The 21,585-nt window shown below is 47.4% G+C and overlaps 1 protein-coding gene across 7 annotated transcripts in view; it reads right to left on the minus strand.

Moving 5' to 3' along the window:
• The window catches only part of LOC124048018 (diacylglycerol kinase beta-like), a 169,696-nt gene extending 159,316 nt beyond the window's left edge, over positions 1-10,380 (minus strand). For 2 of the 7 annotated variants that reach the window (XM_046368371.1, XM_046368398.1), the window contains exon 1: positions 9,870-10,140. The gene's annotated coding sequence lies outside the window, so the exon portion shown is untranslated. Of the gene's footprint in view, positions 1-9,869; positions 10,142-10,195 lie in introns of those variants that run through there. The other 5 variants (XM_046368406.1, XM_046368414.1, XM_046368379.1 and 2 more) reach the window with 4 other exon arrangements.
• Positions 10,381-21,585: the final 11,205 nt, after the last annotated feature.

Raw genomic sequence — 21,585 nt, forward strand, 5'->3', positions numbered from 1 at the left:
TCCGGTATCGCTTACCGTGGCTAGAGTCTTTGACCATTTTTAGGGCCTTCCTCTGACACCGCTTGGTATAGAGGTCCTGATGGCAGAAAGCTGTCTAATAGATGTCTTTGGGTGAATCCCCAAATAGCACCCTATTTCCTACGCAGTGCACTACTTTTATAGGGCTCTAATCAACAGTGCTGTTATTGTTTGTTTTTTGTTAACAACTAATTGACCAAAGTCGGCTCAATGATTTTAATTCCATTTAGTGTTTTTCTCTGAGCTCAATGCGCACATTTCCCCATTTCTCTATGGAGATAAATCAGATCAAACCCTGTACGATATAAACTCAACAAAAAAGAAGCAGGACCCTATCTTTCAAAGATAATTCGTAAAAATCAAAATAACTCCACAGATATTCATTGTATAGGGTTTAAACACTGTTTCTGATGCTTGTTTTTTTTCACCTTTATTTAACCAGGTAGGCTAGTTGAGAACAGGTTCTCATTTGCAACTGCGACCTGGCCAAGATAAAGCATAGCAGTGTGAACAGACAACACAGAGTTACACATGGAGTAAACAATTAACAAGTCAATAACACAGAGAAAAAGGGGAGTCTATATACAATGTGTGCAAAAGGCATGAGGAGGTAGGCGAATAATTACAATATTGCAGATTAACACTGGAGTGATAAATGATCAGATGGTCATGTACAGGTAGAGATATTGGTGTGCAAAAGAGCAGAAAAGTAAATAAATAAAAACTGTGGGGATGAGGTAGGTGAAAATGGGTGTGCTATTTACCAATAGATTATGTACAGCTGCAGCGATCGGTTAGCTGCTCAGCTAGCTGATGTTTGAAGTTGGTGAGGGAGATAAAAGTCTCCAACTTCAGTGATTTTTGCAATTCGTTCCAGTCACAGGCAGCAGAGTACTGGAACGAAAGGCGGCCGAATGAGGTGTTGGCTTTAGGGATGATCAATGAGATACACCTGCTGGAGCGCGTGCTACGGATGGGTGTTGCCATCGTGACGAGTGAGCTGAGATAAGGCGGAGCTTTGCCTAGCATGGCCTTGTAGATGACCTGGAGCCAGTGGGTCTGGCGACGAATATGTAGTGAGGGCCAGCCTACTAGAGCATACAAGTCGCAGTGGTGGGTAGTATAAGGTGCTTTTAGTGACAAAACGGATGGCACTGTGATAAACTGCATCCAGTTTGCTGAGTAGAGTGTTGGAAGCAATTTTGTAGATGACGTCACCGAAGTCGAGGATCGGTAGGATAGTCAGTTTTACTAGGGTAAGCTTGGCAGCGTGAGTGAAGGAGGCTTTGTTGCGGAATAGAAAGCCGATTCTTGATTTGATTTTCGATTGGAGATGTTTGATATGGGTCTGGAAGGAGAGTTTGCAGTCTAGCCAGACACCTAGGTACTTATAGGTGTCCACATATTCAAGGTCGGAACCATCCAGTGTGGTGATGCTAGTCGGGCATGCGGGTGCAGGCAGCGATCGGTTGAAAAGCATGCATTTGGTTTTACTAGCGTTTAAGAGCAGTTGGAGGCCACGGAAGGAGTGTTGTATGGCATTGAAGCTCGATTGGAGGTTAGATAGCACAGTGTCCAATGACGGGCCGAAAGTGTATACAATGGTGTCGTCTGCGTAGAGGTGGATCAGGGAATCGCCCGCAGCAAGAGCAACATTATTGATATACACAGAGAAAAGAGTCGGCCCGAGAATTGAACCCTGTGGCACCCCCATAGAGACTGCCAGAGGACCGGACAACATGGCCTCCGATTTGACACACTGAACTCTGTCTGCAAAGTAATTGGTGAACCAGGCAAGGCAGTCATCCGAAAAACCGAGGCTACTGAGTCTGCCGATAAGAATATGGTGATTGACAGAGTCAAAAGCCTTGGCAAGGTCAATGAAGACGGCTGCACAGTATTGTCTTTTGTCGATGGTGGTTATGATGTCGTTTAGTACCTTGAGTGTGGCTGAGGTGCACCCGTGACCGGCTCGGAAACCAGATTGCATAGCGGAGAATGTACGGTGGGATTCGAGATAGTCAGTGACCTGTTTGTTGACTTGGCTTTCGAAGACCTTAGATAGGCAGGGCAGGATGGATATAGGTCTGTAACAGTTTGGGTCCAGGGTGTCTCCCCCTTTGAAGAGGGGGATGACTGCGGCAGCTTTCCAATCCTTGGGGATCTCAGACGATATGAAAGAGAGGTTGAACAGGCTGGTAATAGGGGTTGCGACAATGACGGCGGATAGTTTCAGAAATAGAGGGTCCAGATTGTCAAGCTCAGTTGATTTATACGGGTCCAGGTTTTGCAGCTCTTTCAGAACATCTGCTATCTGGATTTGGGTAAAGGAGAACCTGGAGAGGCTTGGGCGAGGAGCTGCGGGGGGGGCGGAGCTGGTGGCCGAGGTAGGAGTAGCCAGGCGGAAGGCATGGCCAGCCGTTGAGAAATGCTTGTTGAAGTTTTCGATAATCATGGATTTGTCGGTGGTGACCGTGTTCCCTAGTCTCAGTGCAGTGGGCAGCTGGGAGGAGGTGCTCTTGTTCTCCATGGATTTCACAGTGTCCCAGAACTTTTTGGAGTTGGAGCTACAGGATGCAAACTTCTGCCTGAAGAAGCTGGCCTTAGCTTTCCTGACTGACTGCGTGTATTGGTTCCTGACTTCCCTGAACAGTTGCATATCGCGGGGACTGTTCGATGCTATTGCAGTCGGCCACAGGATGTTTTTGTGCTGGTCGAGGGCAGTCAGGTCTGGAGTGAACCAAGGGCTGTATCTGTTCTTAGTTCTGCATTTTTTGAACGGAGCATGCTTATCTAAAATGGTGAGGAAGTTACTCTTAAAGAATGACCAGCCATCCCCAACTGACGGGATGAGGTCAATGTCCTTCCAGGATACCCGGGCCAGGTCGATTGGAAAGGCCTGCTCACAGAAGTGTTTTAGGGAGCGTTTGACAGTGATGAGCGGTGGTCGTTTGACTGCGGCACCGTAGCGGATACAGGCAATGAGGCAGTGGTCGCTGAGATCCTGGTTGAAGACAGCGGAGGTGTATTTGGAGGGCCAGTTGGTCAGGATGACGTCTATGAGGGTGCCCTTGCTTACAGAGTTAGTGTTGTACCTGGTGGGTTCCTTGATGATTTGTGTGAGATTGAGGGCATCTAGCTTAGATTGTAGGACTGCCGGGGTGTTAAGCATATCCCAGTTTAGGTCACCTAACAGAACAAACTCTGAAGCTAGATGGGGGGAAATCGGGGGGTCGGTAGCAGGCGGCAACAGTGAGAGACTTATTTCTGGAGAGAGTAATTTTCAGAATTAGTAGTTCGAACTGTTTGGGTATAGACCTGGAAAGTATGACATTACTTTGCAGGCTATCTCTGCAGTAGACTGCAACTCCTCCCCCTTTAGCAGTTCTATCTTGACGGAAGATGTTATAGTTGGGTATGGAAATCTCTGAATTTTTGGTGGCCTTCCTGAGCCAGGATTCAGACACGGCAAGGACATCAGGGTTAGCAGAGTGTGCTAAAGCAGTGAGTAAAACAAACTTAGGGAGGAGGCTTCTGATGTTGACATGCATGAAACCAAAGCTTTTCCGATCACAGAAGTCAACAAATGAGGGTGCCTGGGGACATGCAGGGCCTGGGTTTACCTCCACATCACCCGCGGAACAGAGAAGGAGTAGTATGAGGGTGCGGCTAAGGGCTATCAAAACTGGTCGCCTAGAGCGTTGGGGACAGAGAATTAGAGGAGCAGGTTTCTGGGCATGGTAGAATATATTCAGGGCATAATGCGCAGACAGGGGTATGGTGGGGTGCGGGTATGGCGGAGGTAAGCCCAGGCACTGGGTGATGATGAGAGAGGTTTTATCTCTGGACATGCTGGTTGTAATGGGTGAGGTCACCGCATATGTGGGAGGTGGGACAAAGGAGGTATCAGGGGTATGAGGAGTGGGACTAGGGGCTCCATAGTGAACTAGAACAATGATAACTAACCTGAGCAACAGTATACAAGGCATATTGACATTTGAGAGAGACATACAGCGAGGCATACAGTAATCACAGGTGTTGAATTGGGAAAGCTGGCTAAAACAGTGGGTGAGACAACAGCTAATCAGCTAGCATAACAACAGCAGGTAAAATGGCGCTGACTAGGCAACGGGGCCGACAGATAAAACAAACAAGCAGAATGGAGTACCGTGATTAATGGACAGTCCAGCGTGCATCAGCTATGTAGCCAAGTGATCAGAGTGATCAGAGTCCAGGGGGCAGCGGTGGATGGGGCAGGACTGGCGAGTGTTATCCAGGTTCAAAAATAACAATGACTAAGTAGCTTGTAGCTAGCTAGCTGGTTAGCTTCTGGAGGTTCTTGAGTGTGTTCTAAAAATAAAGATAATAGCGATTCCGTATCACATTGGGTGAGGCAGGTTTCCGGAAGGTATAAACAAATTTCTTAAAAATCGGGAAGAGATAGAAAGTACATATGGGCCACTGCGTTTTTGGGACGCGGCGATGCAGACGGTTAGCAGGCCTGTGCTAACAAGCTAACAGATTAGCAGGCCGGGGTAAACAAGGTAGTAGTGAGCGGACCTGGGCTAAACAAGCTAGACAAGCTAGCAGTTAGCATGCCGAGTTAGCAAGCAAGGAGATAGCGAGGGCTAGAGAGTTAGCCTTTGGAGGATGTTGCGATGGGGTGAGTCTGTTTATTCCTCTTCATGCAGTGATATCGGTAGACCGGTCGTAGGTCCAGGTATTGTAGCCCAGGAGTATGCTAGGAGCTCTGGCCGGGCTAGCTTCAAGCTACGTGGGTGGAAACGCTAGCCAGGAGTAATCAACCAGGGTTGCTGTTTAGCTCGATAGCTAGTTGTGAAGATCCAGCTTAAGAATGTTCCGTTTGTGGTGGGAATCCGGGGGTAAAAAATTAAATAGGTCCGTTATGCTCTGGTTAGCGTCGCGTTGTTCGAACTGGCGAGAGCTTTCCGAGCTGATGACCGGTTAGCTGAAGACCGCTAGCATAGCATAGCTGGCTAGCTTCAGTTGAAGGGTTCCGGTTTCGAAGTAAATATAAATACTTTAGGAAAAGTAGCTACATTGGCGGGTTGCAGAAGAGTATTTGGAAGCTTGGGTTTAGCTTAGGTTTAGCAAAATGTTTTTAAAGATATGCGAAGAAAAAAATAAGAATAAAATATCTAAAACGAAAAAGAGACGATATTTACAGAGAGACGATACGACAGGACGAATTACTGCTACGCCATCTTGGATTGTTCAATGAACAATAACCAATTAATGAACATGCACTTGTTGAACGGTCGTTGTGACACTAACAGCTTGCAGACGGTAGGCAATTAAGGTCACAGTTATGAAAACTTAGGACACTAAAGAGGCCTTTCTAATGACTCTGCAAAACACCTAAAGAAAGATGCCCAGGGTCCCTGATCATCTGTGTGAACGTGCCTTAGGCACGCTGCAAGGAGGCATGAGGACTACAGATGTGGCCAGGGAAATATATTGCAACGTCCGTACTGTGAGACGCCAAAGACAGCACTAAAGGGAGACAGGACGGACATCTGATCGTCCTCACAGTGGCAGACCACGTGTAACAACACCTGCACACGATCAGTACATCCGAACATCACACCGGCGGGACAGGTACAGGATGGCAATAACAACTGCCCATCTCACACCAGGAATGCACAATCCCTCCATCAGTGCTCAGACTGTCCGGGTTTCAGCGATTTTTGCAATTCGTTCCAGTCACAGGCAGAGTACTGGAACGAAAGGCGGCCAAATGAGGTGTTGGCTTTAGGGATAATCAGTGAGATACACCTTCTGGAGCGCGTGCTACGGATGGGTGTTGCCATCGTGACCAGTGAACTGAGATAAGGCGGAGCTTTACCTAGCATGGACTTGTAGATGACCTGGAGCCAGTGGGTCTGGTGACGAATATGTAGCGAGGGCCAGCCGACTAGAGTATACAGGTCGCAGTTTGTGGGTGATTATTTCCGTGTCTGTGTTTCTTTCACCACACAGGACTGTTTTCGGTTTTCACATTTATTGTTTTGTATAATTGTAGTGTTTTCTCGGTATTCGTCTTTATTTAAGATGTTTAACCCTGCGTTTTGGTCCGCCTCTCCTTCCCAGGAAGAAAGCCATTACACAATTACCCACCAACCAAGGACCAAGCGGCGTGGTAACAGACAGCGGCAGCAGCAGGAGCAACAGTAGCAGCAGCAAAAGCAGCAGCAGGAGAAGCAACAGAGGCAGCAGCAGCAGCAGCAGGACCAACAGCAGCAGCAAAAGCAGCATCAGGAGAAGCAACAGAGGAAGCAGCAACAGAGGCAGCAGCAGCAGTAGTGGGAGAGGCTGCACTATTTGAAAAAATGGACTTGGGAGGAGATCCTAGACGGGAAAGGACCCTGGGCAGAGCCAGGGGAATATTGCCGCCCCAAAGCCGAGCTGGAGGCAGCGAAAGCAGAGAGGCGGCATTATCAGGAGCTAGCATGGCAGAGCAGCTGGAAGCCCGAGAGGCAGCACCAAAAATGTCTTGGGAGGGGGGACAGGGAGAGTGTGGCAGTCAGGAGCCAGACCTGAGCCAACTCCCCCTGTTTACCGTAAGGAGCGATGGATGTTATCGGAGCCATCGGCGAAGCTGAGGGCTGAGTCTGAGAGGTTCGAGGAGTTATTGGACAGAATGGAGGAGAGTGAATGGATGGGAGATGAGGAGACACTCCAGGAGGTGTTAATACAATTGCGGGAGTGCGAAGAGAGAGAGCAGTTGATTTGGCGTAGTATGCGTGTCCCCAGCCCGATACCACCAGTGCCGGCACACCGCACCAGGCTGTCTCTCTGTCCCATCAATACAGGTGCTCCCGCCTGTCCGGCGCTACCCGAGTTTCCGCCCCTCAGTCCGGAGGCACCAGAGCCCCTCAGTCCAGAGGCGCCAGAGCCCCTCAGTCCAGAGGCGCCAGCGCCCTTCAGTCCAGAGGCGCCAGAGCTTCTCTGTCCAGCGCTGCCAGAGCCTTCCTCCTCTCCGGCGTTGTCGGAGTCTCCCGCCTGTCCGGCGCTTCTCAGAGCTTCCGCCCCTCAGTCCAGAGGCGCCAGAGCTCCTCTGTCCAGCACTGCCAGAGCCTTCCTCCTCTCCAGCGTTGACGGAGTCTCCAGTCTACCCAGCACCGCCTGAGCTGGCCGTCTGCCCAGCGCCGCCTGAGCTGCCTGTCTGTCCAGAGCTGCTAGAGTCTCCCGTCTGCCCAGCGCCGCCTGAGCAGCCCGTCTGCCCAGCGCCGCCTGAGCTGCCCGTCTGCCCAGCGCCGCCTGAGCTGCCCATCTGTCCAGAGCTCTGGCTCCTGCCAGAGCCACTAGTCAGCATGGAGCCGCCAGTCAGCCAGGATCTTCCAGAGCCGTCAGGATCTGCCAGAGCCGCCAGTCAGCCAGGATCTGCCAGAGCCGCCATTCAGCCAGGAGCTGCCAGAGCCGCCAGTCAGCCAGGAGCTGCCAGAGCCGCCAGTCAGCCAGGATCTGCCAGAGCCGCCAGTCAGCCAGGATCTGCCAGAGCCGCCATTCAGCCAGGAGTTGCCAGAGCCGCCATTCAGCCAGGAGTTGCCAGAGCCGCCATTCAGCCAGGAGCTGCCAGAGCCGCCATTCAGCCAGGAGCTGCCAGAGCCGTCAGTCAGCCAGGAGCTGCCCGAGCCATCAGTCAGCCAGAAGCTGCCAGAGCCGTCAACCCCTGAGGGGTAGCTCAGTCCTGAGCTACCCCTCAGCCCCGAGCTACCCCTCAGGCCCGAGCTACCCCTCAGTCCTGAGCTATCCCTCAGTCCCGAGCTGCCCCTCAGTACGGAGCTACCCCTCAGTCCAGTGGAGTCCTTTGTTAGGGTTCCTAGGCCCAGGTCGGCGGCGAGGGTCGCCACTCAAAGGACGCTACGGAGGTGGACTAAGACAATGATGGAGTGGGGTCCACATGGTTAATACTGTAAGTAATAAACAGTAGTGGGCAGTCACCACCATCATGGGACTTGTATTAATTGATTAATTCTGTGTTACAGCGTTCAACCCACATAATGCACGGTGCATTTAATGTAAAAATATATATAATTCTAAACTGAACAGACCTCAAAAAGCACTAATTGCTCAACACTACTAATCAAATATAGTACACTACATATGGACTAGGTTACCATTTGACATGGAGATTTCTGTTAATGATCAATCACCTGGAGGCAACCTATGGTCATGTTAATCCCATGGAACAATTGAGGCAGATTATTATTGATCACGAAGCAGGAGCGGCCAAGCTGTCCACCATGGCTACAGAGGGATGTCAGTCATCATCCCACATCTTTTCATGTCCTCGACCACTACCTGCTATTAGAAACCTGACAACCTCCCTTTATGGTGGATGGAAACATGAATCTAAGTGGCACTATGGATACTCCAACCAGTATCCATGCACACATAACAAACGCATGTACTCAAGCACTCACTCACAGGCATGTGCACCCTCCAATTTTCCAGTCTCTCTCTGTCTGAGCTCTGAGAAGGTGAGCAGCATAGTCAATTAGCTTGTGGTGAATGAGCCTCTCGTTCAGGCAGGTCTTCACTCAGAGCGCATCGTACTAGAACAGAAGCATCCTTCATTGTTTATTGGCCAGCCTGTGAATCAGACGTCCTGTCTGGGCCTGAATAACCATTGCTTTTGGTAATCGGATGATGAGGCGTAATTAAGAGTGCAGATTTGAGATTAATCAAAGTCTGGTGCCTGAATCACACGGTATGGAGAGAGAGAGAGAGAGAGAGAGAGAGAGAGAGAGAGAGAGAGAGAGAGAGAGAGAGAGAGAGAGAGAGAGAGAGAGAGAGAGAGAGAGAGAGAGAGAGAGAGAGAGAGAGAGAGAGACAGACAGAGACAGAGATAAGGGACAGAGACAGAGACAGGGAGAGGGAGAGGGAGAGGGACAGGGAGAGGGACAGGGAGAGGGACAGAGAGAGAGAGAGCACAACTCAAGGTAAACGTTGGCAGCAGCCTTGACACACGGAGGAGAGGACTGATAATCTATGACATCTATCAATAAACTCTCTCAAGAATGTCCTACATGTGTTTGCGTGTGTGAAAATGTGCTAGAGTCTAATATTTTTATCAGAAGGCAACTGTTCAGACAACACAAGGGAAATTAACTTTGACAAAAACGCTGTACTGTTGATTCACCTTTGTGTGTGTGTATATATATATATATATATATATATATATATATATATATATATATATATATATATATATATATATATATATATATATGTATTTAGACAGTTTAGAAATATGTCTGAAAACATGACTGTGTGTCTCAGACCAGGTAGCATAAGAAATAAATAGTCAACTTAAATCCGTCTCAATGTGTCTGAGAGAAAGGATAGTAAGGGTGAGTTCAGTGGAATGACCGAGGATCCGTGTTTGATTATCTCCCCATACATCCATCACATCCACAATCAGCACAAGCCCACACATTGTCACTTAGAAACTGACCACAACAACCAGATTATCAACATGCTGCTATACATGTAGGATAAAACAGAAAGATTGAAAGTGAAAGGACATGGAAGGACAAATAAACACACACACATTCCAGTGACACAGGTACTAATGGCAAGAGAGAGAAAGTTGCCAAAGCCTGGTCAGAAAGCAATGATCAATGGAGAATGATCTTCCGCGAAGAGAGAGAGAGAGAAACATGGAGAAACAGAGAGAGAAACAAACAGAGAGAGAAACAAAAAGAGAGAAACAGGGATATAAACAGAGAGAGTGAGAGAGAAACCAGGAGAAATAAACCAGAGAAACAGAAATGAACACAGCGACATCATCAGAGAGAGAGAGTGAAACATAGCTTGTCTCCTACCTCTGCCCATCCCTGTGTGTGATGCTTTCTTCAGTATGGGTTGATAGGGAGTCCTTTCCAAGCCGGCCGGGGCATGGGTCTCGCTTTCCCCGTGGGCAGAGCAGTGAGCAGCCTCTCACAGCAGCTACAGCAACACAGTACCGCTCCAGCTACACAGAGAGGCACAGCACAGGCACTGGAGCCATGGTAGAGCCAGCAACATCCCATCCATCCAGCCTGAATTAATTAAGCCTTTTTTTCTCTCTCTCTCTCTCTCTCTCTCTCTCTCTCTCTCTCTCTCTCTCTCTCTCTCTCTCTCTCTCTCTCTCTCTCTCTCTCTCACTCACTCACTGTCGTGGACTCTCCCTGGTCATTGCCCTCCCCCTCTCTTCTCTCCCGCTCTCTGCCCTGGTGAGTGTTGCTCTGCAGATACTATGTGATTCTCTTCCCAGCCTCTGCAGGGTGACAACGTCCCTGCACTTTCTTTTCTGACAGCCTGTTTACATTGAGCTGTTCACACTCCCAATCTCTCTATCACCCTCTCGCTCTTTCCCTCACTCTCTCTCTTTATATCTCTCTCATCAACACTGTTTTGTGACAGTGCCTCCGACCCCCCTCCCTTGTACCCCCCCCCCCCACACTACCCACCCACACAACATCCTGTGTGTTGAGTTTTATCTTACAAAAGTCTAAACATGCCAATAATGTATTGGCCCTCTCTTTCTATCTCTGACTTTTCTATACAGCCATCTCTTTTGACTTTTTACTGCATTTTTGCCAATTAATCTTAAACTGAACGTTTGTTCAGATTCATTAAATAAACTCAATACCTTTGTAATCCAAACAAAACAAGACCTAAAGTGATACGATGGCCTGAAAGTATCCGTGGGCAGGCAGGGGGGGCATAATGCCAAGCACCAGGCAGAGCAGTAGCAGAGCAGTAGCAGAGCAGTAGCAGGGCAATAGCAGACAGAGTGAACAGCCCTATGCCATGGGTGCCCTAAGTAAAACCTTGTCCCAATCAAAGGGACCCATTGGGCAGGAGCCCATCTCCTGTTTCTGTAGCGTTAGGGAGCTTGATGTATGGGGCTTTAGTAATACCAACGGTCCATTGCTTCATTTGAGAGGTAGACAAAAGGGATAAAAATAGCTCCAGTGCTCCGCCCCTCCTGCCTGATCAAAAGCAGACCATTTTTGTCTGGCTTGTACTTTCTTTCGGTCTTTATTTTTTGGCAAAACTGCAATTACAGTATAACTCTCCTCTGGGTCGTTCCGCATCAAAAAGAACAAGAAAGAGGATTTTGACACCCACCATGTCAGATTGTTCTTATATTGTTTCTGTCATTCCTGCAACTTTATTTTGTCTAAATATAATTTGATCTCTGGAGAATTTACGCAAATTGATTGCCTCCAAATTGGCCATTTTAATTTATAGGATTCATATAATATTCAATATTCTGATTTGGACCAAACTTTTTTCTGCCAATGATTTAGACATGAAGGATCTAAAGAAATGGTAAAAGCCACCCATGGACCCCTCCCCCCCACACACCCCACGCCACCCACGGACCCCTCCCCCACGCACACCCCACGCCACCCACGGACCCCTCCCCCTCACACACACCCCACGCCACCCACGGACCCCTCCCCCTCACACACACCCCACGCCATCCAACAACCAGTATACACAGTAGTATCAGTTCTCTGTGTCTGAGTAGTACGGAGCTGTGGCTCAGAGTACTGTTTCTTCATCTTACTATATGTCATGAACTCCCAGGTATTTATTTAGATGTTTTACCTGTGTTCAGATAATTTAGTCATTGAAGTTTTTAGGTAAACCTAGGGGTGTTCTTTCACGAGGAAACTTAAACAGTTTCCCCTGTGCGGTTGGAATTGCTGTAAATGGTTCCTATTTGTAAGTGGTACTCCCTGTTGATTTGAACTGAATCGAGTAATGCCAAAGAGGACGATGGATATAAACCTCCAGTCTTTGTATCTTCAACCATTTTGTAATGTTTGAGCGGCCTGCTACTTTGATGATTTTATAAATTCAAATTAATCAATTATGATTCACAGTTGTGCTGTTCAAGACTCTCTCAAGATCCAGCTAACCTCCCGCAGCCTAATGAGGGTGTGTGTGTGTGTGTGCGTGCGTGCGTGCGTGTGTGTGTGTGTGTGTTTGCAGACTCGGTGGTTGACGACCTTTAACTGTCTAACCGTCTTGGGAAGGTGTCCTTTTGGGAGGCGTGGCTGACAAGGTGGTTTTCTCAGAATGCTACAGAACTGTCACCGCACTAAGCAGAGACCACCTGCCTCCCCCGCAACACCCACTCTAAAGCACAACACACAGCTGCTCTGGGGAGCTCACATGGGCTGCGTCACAAATGGCACCCTATTCTGCACTTAATCACAATATAGGGAATAGGGTGTCAAAACCAACTACTGTATGGGTTGAGGTCTAGAACAAGAACCGGATAAACAGACCTGATGTACTATACATATAAGAAAATAAATATACAGCTGTAAAACGTATATACAGACATATGTGACAATGGATATATGTCTTGGGATATATTTGTGTGTGTGTGTTCCCTGTGAATGTTGTCCATAATAGTGGCTGTTTGACAGGGCTCTGCAGGGCTTCTCTCTCTTCTTCTCTCTGTAACATGCTGTTTCACTTCCTGTCGGGTTCCTATTCTCAAGTCTCTCTTCTTTATTTCCAGTGTGTAACACCGACAACATCACAAACCAGGAACCACCCAGTTTCATTTAACAATTAATATTGTTTCTGTTTTCTAAGTCACACACACAATACTACTACTTGACAACAAAGTGCATGCTGCGGAGTAGCAGGCTGGTGGTTATGACCATGTTATGACCATGTCTGATTCATTGTGCAGTCAGTGTGGTGTGATACTCGTAAAGGCTCAGTAGTTGGGAAAGGAACCTGCAGCTGTTGTAACAGGGCTTGTGTGTCCCTACACCAGGGCTTGTGTGTCCCTACACCAGGGTTCTCCAACCCTGAACCTGGAGCGCTACCCTCTTGTAGGTTTTTAGCTCCAACCCCAGTTGTAACTAACCTTATTCAGCTTATCAACCAGCTAATTATTAGAATCAATTGCGCTAGTTTAGGGTTGGTGTGAAAACCTACAGGACGGTGACTCTCCAGAAACAGGGTTGGAGAACAGTGCTCTATACATCATCCTTGTCACGCCCTGACCTTAGTTATCTTTGTTTTCTTTATTATTTTGGTTAGGTCAGGGTGTGACAAGGGGTGGTTTGTTGTGTTGGCCCTGTCTAGGGTTTGTGTATGTTTATGGGGGTGTTTACTAGTCTAGGTGTTTTGTATGTCTATGGTTGCCTAGATTGTTTCTCAATTAGAGGCAGCTGTTTATCGTTGTCTCTGATTGGGAACCATATTTAGGCAGCCATATTCATTGGGTAATTCGTGGGTGATTGTCTATGTATTAGTTGCCTGTGTCTGCACTTATTCGATATAGCGTCACGTTTGTTGAAGTGATCTTCGTTTCATTAAAATAGAAGATGTATTCACATCCTGCTCCGCCTTGGTCTCATCCATACAACGAACGTGACAATCCCTATGTTCCCTATACATCCTGTTGATCTACGGCCTTGTGTTTCTTCCTGCACAGTGAATGTCATGTCTTGTGTGTGGATTTGCATGTTTTATCCTATGTGCGTGCTTATGTAAAGTATACACATACATACAGTATATGCGTGCGTTGAAAATGTGCATGTGTGTGGTGTCAGAGATCTCTAGTAAGCCCAGTAACACACGGTAGAACAGCATGGTTCCCTGACAGCTCTGACTGGACCACAGAGAGAGCAGACCTGGAGGAGGAGGGTTCAGTCAGACGGTCAAGTGTAGGTCATCTAAAGGTTTCCCAAAATCTGTCCTGGGGCTCCCTCTGGGTGCACATTTTGGTTGTTGCCTCAGCACTAAACAGGGGATTCAAATAACCAACTCATCATCAAGCTTTGATGATTTGAATCAGCTGTGTAATGCTTGTAATTATTGGTCAAAACAGACAGGGTTGGCTTAAATTGTTGACAACATGTGAACTATATTTTGTCTCCAAATGTTTATTGAAAACATATGCATTTGGACAATGAGCACTTAATGTTGGTTAGCTAGTTAGCAAATGTTTTGCCATATTAGCATAGACACGACATGAGCCAAAACACTTTAAAACAACACATGGTATCAAGAACATTATACAATTAGCTGAAACGAGTCACTTAGGATTCCCCACATGGCAGCTTCTTGTCATAGTTTTCTATCTATCCCACTGGGCACAGATGTCAATTCAGCATCTATTCCATTTGGGCCAATGCAATATCATTGAAATTACGTGGAAACAACGCTGATTCAACCAGTGTGTGCCCAGTGGGATCTGACTATTCAGAATCATAACACCACGCGGCTTTCTGCCTTATCGACGCGCCAGCATCATTGTGAACTTGTCAGCCAGCCCGTCTATGTGTGCAACAACACGTGTATAACGCATGAGTCTCCCAGCAGAATGACGAGCCAGTCTGGCCCCAGCCATGCAGATGCATTGCAGATCCATATCTGGCATATCGAGCAGCCAGGGCCCGGGACGCCCCATGGGAACAGGACGGCTAGAAAGACAGGAAGCTATGCTAGGGGGTGTGTGTCCTATGCGATCATCTAGCAGGGATGTACAGATGTAGGACCTTCATTTGAGCCAGTTTGCTACAGCATGAATAGAATCCTTCAGCAACAGGAAATTTGAATTATTATGTAGATTATAATTAATGGACATTTTTGTAGTTGATAGATTGTTCCTAAGGGTAAATAAAGTCTGACATTTCAAGGTGGAAATTACAAACTTCAGAAGCCTTTTTAAATGTTGATTACACTACAAGTTAAACATTCCCTGCATTGCACAAAAGTTATCCTGCAACAGGGAGATCAAATTAAGATCCTACATCTTTAAATCTGAGTGGATTTATTGATCTATTGATGACCACCCACTGTTCCTGAAACCAGACAACAGTTCAGCTAATATGCAAAGACAGGCTACTACTGCATCACCTGGAAGCTAAATGATATGTATTTATTCAGCGTGACTGTGTGGATATGCATTGCACTTTGCTCAATGAAAATTGAAATCGGATGAATTGATCAATAAAATTAACTTCCTCCCAACCAGCCAAACAAAGTAAAATGGCTTACTTAACTATTGAAGGGATATCTTTCTGCAAAATATGGTATTTTGTGATTGCTTTGAGAAAAGTAATCAACTCCTCACAATGGAACAACATAGAAAGACAACTTTCACCCTTATGCTTTAGTGTGTTTTAGTTTAACATACCATCTCTTCCAACAAACCTGCTTGGAGAAATTAGAAACAAGAAACACTGTATTCTAATGTACACTCTTACTAATGTATTCAAACCGATTAAACTAGCCATACTGTAAAGGGTAGTGCTAAATCTCTTTACATCAAGTGGGACACAAATACACTGACAGAAAACCCATCTATGCATCTAAAACATCTGTGACACTAATTATATTGGCTATAGGGAATCCTGTGTCCCTGGGGAGGATGCACACACACACACACACACACACACACACACACACACACACACACACACACACACACACACACACACACACACACACACACACACACACACACACACACACACACACACACACACACACACACACACACAGCGTACCCAACACTAATGAGAAGACATAACGCTTTTCCAAGTATAGGTGTCATGCAGAACTTTCCAGGAAGGCTTACTTAGCCAAGCCCCATCTCCTTCCTTCCATAGATAGGGTAGCTAGTGCCTCATAATATCTCCTATTAAAAATATATTCTTTCTAATAAATCTGTGTCTTTACTATAGATCAATAGCCCTATCCTGCCAACCTTCCTGAATGCTTCTTAATAATTAAACATCTAAGTTTAAAATATTACATCTTTAATAAAAATGCAATTGGTTCGATATTGCAGAGGTTGTCAAGACTCAAGATAAAGCATCTGGAGGGGCAACTGTAAAGCTTTATGATTGGTTTAACTGGTGTTGCTGACACTTGGTTCACCACTTTATAATGTGCATAACAAAAACATCACATGTAACAAAACAGTCAAGTAACACCCACATTTACAGGTGGCACTCCTTATCAGATTGGTGAGATCGCCCATTCTGCCTAAGGTTTTATCATTGTTTTGTTTGTGTGGGTAGTCCAATGTAAAAATAACCCAATGAGGGATTTCCATCTACAGTTCCATAGATAACCGTTGTTTAGCTGGTAATGTAACAAAGCATAGTGTTGGTCCTTGATTAGTTACAGTAGGTTAAATCATATCAATGCTATTCCCACAGATCCTCGTATTGTTTTTAATAACACCTTGGCTGCAACAGCAGCTGAGAATCCATCCAGACCATCCAGGGAGTTTGCTCCTCTCTTTAATCACCTCTGTTGGGGGTTTGTGGGTTGTGTATATTTGCATGGAGTGACTGAACTGAAGATGCTTCTGTTTATTGAGAGGCCGGTGTTGTGGAGGTGGAAAGAGAAACAGAGTTTGAGTGTAGGGGGAAGGGGAGGGAGGGGGAGAACAGAGGGAGAGAGGGGAGGGGGACAGTTCTTAGAAGGCTGCTACCTCATCTGTAGCAGGTGCAACAATAGTACTACACAGCATTTTTGTCTCTTTCCACCCCTGTTGTATCATGCAGTTTTCATGTAGTCTTGTAGATAGTTTTTTATCTGCTCCTGAAACACACTTTTGAATTACTGCGTTAAGCTGCACCTGGCTTTTCAAGGACAAAATTGAAGAGGGCAGTCCTGTAACACAACCACAGTCAGGCAGATAACAATAGACTGAAGGGAAGTATTTAACCAGACTTCCTCCTGAATGCACTGAATTGAAATGGGATTGACATTCAAAATGTAATGACAGTGAAAATTTGACATTCAAATCAACCCACTTCATTTTCATTTTACATGCACACAATACAAAACATACCCGTTCCTCAGGACAACCTTAACATGCACAAACAAGGCTTAGATAGAGGGGAGAGAGAGAGAGAGAGGGAGACTTGGAGAGAAAGAGGGAGGGAGAGAGAGAGAGAGAGAGAGAGAGAGAGAGAGAGAGAGAGAGAGAGAGAGAGAGAGAGAGAGAGAGAGAGAGAGAGAGAGAGAGGGAGGGAGAGAGAGAGAGAGGGGGGGAGGAGATAGGAGAGAGAGAGATTACTTGGTCGATGGAATTTACTCTGTAATGTCTAAAGCCCCTGGAGTGGCTCGAAGGCCGAGGAGATGAGGGGTAGCGGGTAGCGGGTAGCGGGTAGCGGGTAGCGGGTAGCGGGTAGCGGGTAGCAGCTCTTAACTGTGATGTCATCGAGGCCTCGGTAGGCGATACACGGGTGCAGGGTTTTGGAGCCAAGAGAATCCCAATACTACAGGAACCTGAGGAGGCTTAATAAGCATGAACTGTATAGCCTCACTGTGGTTCCCTGACACTCACAGGTTGATGGGGGTGGTATTGTGGGTGACCCTGCCTATAGAGCGACCGTCCAGCGCTCTTACATCCATGGGAATGGAGAGGAACTGAGTGGGGATACCCAGCTCTGACACCAGGGTAGTGTCCATAAAACTGAGAGATTTTACCTTGGAGAGATTTGGACTGGTTCCCCCACAGCAGGATGGCATGGAGAGGGATGCGAGTAATTGGACAAGGAAAGATCTCCGTATGGCCCAACTGAGTACCCGCCCCTACCAGTGAGCCTGGTCTTTTAGTGGACAGGTATGGCAACGAAATGACCAGTAGTCCTGCAATACAGACAACTCCTTATGTTAAGCCTGTGTAAACGTTTAAACCTAGCTCTGCCAAGTTGCATCGCCTTTGGGAAAAGGCAAATCGGGAGACTCCGGAGACTCTCGGGGAACCTCAGGTAGCCTTGGATTCTCTCGGAAACATAGACTTCGGTGGACTTCCGGGATGCCTTTGAGGCGAGGTGGAATCCTTTGGGACCGTAATCGGACCTCCTCTCCTTCCTACGTTCCCTTAGCTGCCCTTAGATCTGGATGGTCAGGGCGATGAGTGTGTCGAGATCAGTCGGCATTTCCCGGGCTGCAAGCTCGTCCTTAACTTCCTCCGATAATCTATGCAGGAATGTGTCAAACAGGGATTCCAGGTTACAGGCACTCTTGCCAACCAGCGTGCAGAAATCCACAACATATTCTGACACACTGCAGGAGTCTTGCCGAAGCTGGAGTAACTTCCGGGTAGCATCTCTCCCAGACAACGGAGAATCAAAAAAAAACTTCTTCATCTCCGCCACAAACTACTCCAGACTGAAGCACATGGCAGACTGTTGTTCCCACACTGCCATAGCCCAGTCGAGAGCCCTCCCGGACATCAGCATGATGAGGTACCCTATCTTCGAGCAGTCTGAGAAGAAGGAGGAGGGCGCAGCTCGAAGATGATGGACCACTGAGAGAGAAATGCCTGACGTGTTCCAGACTCTCCAGCGAAGCTTTCCGAGGGAGGTAAGCAGGATTCTCTGGAAGCAAGGCTGGTCAGGAGAGACGCTCAGCTAACAGCCGGGTTACTGAGGGGCTGGGAGGTTACTGTCGTGGTTGGCTGCCTAACAGACAACCCGCGGAATTGCTCCAACAATGTATTCAATGCATGGTCATGGCGTTATGCTAAGGTTTGGAAACCTTCCATAAGACCATGAAGCAACTCCTCGTGCCTTCCAATGGTATCTCCTTGGGAGGAGACGGCATTGCGGAGCTGGTCCGAGTCTGCTGGGACAGTCATTGCCAGTTCATACTATCAGGAAAAGACCTAGATGCAAACAGTTTGAATAATGGACGTTTATTATATAAACAGGGGGCAAGCAAATGACAGGTCAAGGGCAGGCAGGGCTCGGTAGTACAGGGCAGAGTCTATAAGGTACAGAGCGGCAGGCAGGCTCAGGGTCAGGGCAGGCAGAATGATCAAACCTGGGATAACTAGAAAACAGGAGCTCAAGAAAACAGAAAGTACGAATAACATGCTGGGAGGCTTGACGAGACAAGACGAACTGGCAATAGACAAACAGAGAACACAGGTATAAATGCACAGGGGATAATGGGAAAATGGGCGACGCCTGGAGGGGGTGGAGACAAGCACAAAGACAGGTGAATCAGATCACGGTTCAAGTAACAGACACATCTCAACCTTGAACTGTACAGAGGAGACTGCTTGAATCAGAACTTCATGGTCGAATTGCTGCAAAAAAACCACTACTAAAGGACACCAATAATCAGAAGAGACTTACTTGGGCCCAGAAACACGGGGCAATGGACATTAGACACGGGGCAATGGACATGTGAGACTTTTGGTTCCAACCGCAGTGTCTTTGTGAGACGCAGCGTAGGTGAACGGATGATTTCAGGATGTGTATTTCCCACCATGAAACATGGAGGAGGAGGTGTGATGTTGTGCGGGTGCTTTGCTGGTGACACTGTCAGTGATTTATTTAGTATTTAAGGATCATTTAACCAGCATGTCTACCACAGCATTAGGCAGCGATACGCCATCCCACCTGGTTTGCACTTAGTGGGACTATCATTTGTTTTTCAACAGAACAATGACCCAACACTCCTCCAGGCTCTGTAAGGGTTATTTGACCAAGAAGGGGAGTGATGGAGTGCTGTATCAGATGACCTGGCCTCCACAATCACCCGACCTTGAGATGGGATGGGATGAGTTGGACCGTAGAGTGAACGAAAAGCATCCAACAAGTGCTCAGCATATGTGGGAACTCCTTCAAGTCTTTTGGAAAAGCATTCCAGTTGAAGCTAGTTGAGAGAATGCCAAGAGTGTGCAAAGCTGTCATCAAGGAAAAGGGTGGCTGTCACGCTCTGATCTGTTTCACCTGTCTTTGTGCTAGACCCCACCCCCTCCAGGTGTCGCTCATCATCCCCGGTGTATTTATACCTGTGTTTTCTGTCTCTCTGTGCCAGTTCGTCTTGTTTGCCAAGTCAACCAATGTTTATCTCCTAGCTCCTATTTTTTTCCCAGTCTCTGTTTTTTCCTATTTCTCCTGGTTTTGACCATTGTCTGTCCTGACACCAAACCCGCCTGCCTGACCATTCTTCCTGCCCTGACCTCGAGCCTGACAAACGCCTTGTACTGTTTGGACTTGAACCTGGTTATTGAACCCTTGCCTGTCTTGACCTCGAGCCTGACAAACGCCTTGTACTGTTTGGACTCTGACCTGGTTTATGCGCTCTTGCCTGTACCCAGCCTGCCTTTTGCCAATCCCTTGTTGTCAGGACCCGGTTACGAACCCGGGTCTCCGGAGTGAGAAACAGTCACTTAACCAACTGAGCCACGAATAGTCGGCAGAACCCAGAAGATGAGGCAGACACAGCAGTACTTGAGACGGTGTATTTAATGAAGTAAAAAGTGAAGTCCTTCAGGATAACATGTAACTCCACAACATTTACATTACATTTAAGTCATTTAGCAGACGCTCTTATCCAGAGCGACTTACAAACGTCAAAAGGAATTCCACAAGAACAAAGGTAATCCTCCAAGACAAAAAGGTAAATCCACAAGGTGTCTGGCAACATGACTGAATACAAACAGTGCAGCTATTCCCTCCGCAAGGCTATTAAACAAGCTAAGCGTCAGTACAGAGACAAAGTGGAATCTCAATTCAATGGCTCAGATACAAGAGGCATGTGGCAGGGTCTACAGTCAATCACGGACTACAAGATGAAATCCAGCCCAGTCACGGACCAGGATGTCTTGCTGCCAGGCAGACTAAATACCTTTTTTGCCCGCTTTGAGGACAATACAGTGCCACTGACACGGCCTGCAACGGAAACATGCGGTCTCTCCTTCACTGCAGCCGAGGTGAGTAAGACATTTAAACGTGTTAACCCTCGCAAGGCTGCAGGCCCAGACGGCATCCCCAGCCGCGCCCTCAGAGCATGCGCAGACCAGCTGGCCGGTGTGTTTACGGACATATTCAATCAATCCCTATACCAGTCTGCTGTTCCCACATGCTTCAAGAGGGCCACCATTGTTCCTGTTCCCAAGAAAGCTAAGGTAACTGAGCTAAACGACTACCGCCCCGTAGCACTCACTTCCGTCATCATGAAGTGCTTTGAGAGACTAGTCAAGGACCATATCACCTCCACCCTACCTGACACCCTAGACCCACTCCAAGTTGCTTACCGCCCAAATAGGTCCACAGACGATGCAATCTCAACCATGCACACATGACTGTAAGTCGCGTTGGATAAAAGCGTCTGCTAAATGGCATATATTATTATTATTATTATTAACCACACTGCACACTGCCCTAACCCACCTGGACAAGAGGAATACCTATGTGAGAATGCTGTTCATCGACTACAGCTCGGCATTCAACACCATAGTACCCTCCAAGCTCGTCATCAAGCTCGAGACCCTGGGTCTCGACCCCGCCCTGTGCAACTGGGTACTGGACTTCCTGACGGGCCGCCCCCAGGTGGTGAGGGTAGGCAACAACATCTCCTCCCCGCTGTGGACTTCAGGAAACAGCAGAGGGAACAACCCCCTATCCACATCGATGGAACAGTAGTGGAGAGGGTAGCTAGTTTTAAGTTCCTCGGCATACACATCACAGACAAACTGAACTGGTCCACTCACACTGACAGCGTCGTGAAGAAGGCGCAGCAGCGCCTATTCAA

This window comes from Oncorhynchus gorbuscha, linkage group LG01, assembly GCF_021184085.1.
Source record: "Oncorhynchus gorbuscha isolate QuinsamMale2020 ecotype Even-year linkage group LG01, OgorEven_v1.0, whole genome shotgun sequence".
NCBI lineage: Eukaryota > Metazoa > Chordata > Actinopteri > Salmoniformes > Salmonidae > Oncorhynchus > Oncorhynchus gorbuscha.